This window comes from Notolepis coatsorum (genome assembly GCF_963971535.1).
Source record: "Notolepis coatsorum genome assembly, chromosome: 17".
Taxonomy (NCBI): Eukaryota; Metazoa; Chordata; class Actinopteri; order Aulopiformes; family Paralepididae; genus Notolepis; species Notolepis coatsorum.
The window spans coordinates 78030230-78031953 of record NC_140181.1 but is presented as its reverse complement, the minus strand read 5'-3'; positions in this window follow the sequence as shown (position 1 = coordinate 78031953).

Here is a 1724-nt window from a genome sequence, read left to right as displayed (position 1 = left end):
TTAATAGTTGTTTTATGACAGCAAAGGATGAGTGTAACCCAAATGTTAAAAACACTGGTAGGATGCTTTGCTATCACAAAAGCAATGGAACTCATGCCAAAAAAAAAGAAAAAAGTAGAAGACATATTGCCAGAATATAGCCCAGAAGAACTCATTACAGCTGTAATAGTAATAGGTACACATACTGCATGAGTTTAGTACGAATAGCTAGTACAAGTACCAAAACGTAGTACAAAGCTGTCCGCCAGTGTAACGACCAAAGAACCAGTCTCCCCGTTAAAACGTACTGCTCCGTGAGAGCAAATGGCTTTTGGTTGGTATGCGACGGCCAAGCTATGCCGCTGCGGCTGTGGAGTCTCCTCCTCCGAGTGAACACCCACGCTTTGAAGTCAAGTTGATCCCGCCCCGCTGTCCCAGGCTGTGTCGTGTCCACAGGCAGCGTGTCCCCTGGAGCGTGTCCACAGGCAGCGTGTCCCCTGGAGCGTGTCCACAGGCAGCGTGTCCCCTGGAGCGTGTCCACAGGCAGCGTGTTCCCTGGAGCGTGTCCCCTGGAGCGTGTCCACAGGCACTGTGTCCAGGCAGTGTGTCCACAGGCACTGTGTCCAGGCAGCGTGTCCACAGGCGTGTCCACAGGCAGCATGTCCACAGGCGTGTCCACAGGCAGCGTGTCTCCTGGAGCGTGTCCACAGGCAGCGTGTCCACAGGCAGCGTGTCCCCTGGAGCGTGTCCACAGGCAGCGTGTCCACAGGCAGCGTGTCCACAGGCAGCGTGTCCCCTGGAGCGTGTCCACAGGCAGCGTGTCCACAGGCAGCGTGTCCACAGGCAGCGTGTCCACAGGCAGCGTGTCCCCTGGAGCGTGTCCACAGGCAGCGTGTCCACAGGCAGCGTGTCCACAGGCAGCGTGTCCCCTGGAGCGTGTCCACAGGCAGCGTGTCCACAGGCAGCGTGTCCACAGGCAGCGTGTCCACAGGCAGCGTGTCCACAGGCAGCGTGTCTCCTGGAGCGTGTCCACAGGCAGCCTGTCTCCTGGAGCGTGTCCCCTGGAGCGTGTCCCCTGGAGCGTGTCCACAGGCAGCGTGTCCCCTGGAGCGTGTCCACAGGCAGCGTGTCCACAGGCAGCGTGTCCCCTGGAGCGTGTCCACAGGCAGCGTGTCTCCTGGAGCGTGTCCACAGGCAGCGTGTCCCCTGGAGCGTGTCCACAGGCAGCGTGTCCCCTGGAGCGTGTCCACAGGCAGCGTGTCCCCTGGAGCGTGTCCACAGGCAGCGTGTCCCCTGGAGCGTGTCCACAGGCAGCGTGTCCCCTGGAGCGTGTCCACAGGCAGCGTGTCTCCTGGAGCGTGTCCACAGGCAGCGTGTCCCCTGGAGCGTGTCCACAGGCAGCGTGTCCACAGGCAGCGTGTCCCCTGGAGCGTGTCCACAGGCAGCGTGTCCCCTGGAGCGTGTCCACAGGCAGCGTGTCCCCTGGAGCGTGTCCACAGGCAGCGTGTCTCCTGGAGCGTGTCCACAGGCAGCGTGTCCCCTGGAGCGTGTCCACAGGCAGCGTGTCCACAGGCAGCGTGTCCCCTGGAGTGTGTCCACAGGCAGCGTGTCCCCTGGAGCTTCACCGTTGTAGGAGCATCATTGTGGCTGTTTTTTAGAAAGTGTCGCGGGCCAAACGTCATGCAAACGCTCGACACAAAAGCACCACTCTCTCTTGTGCTGGGAGCTGTGGAAAGTAATTTAGT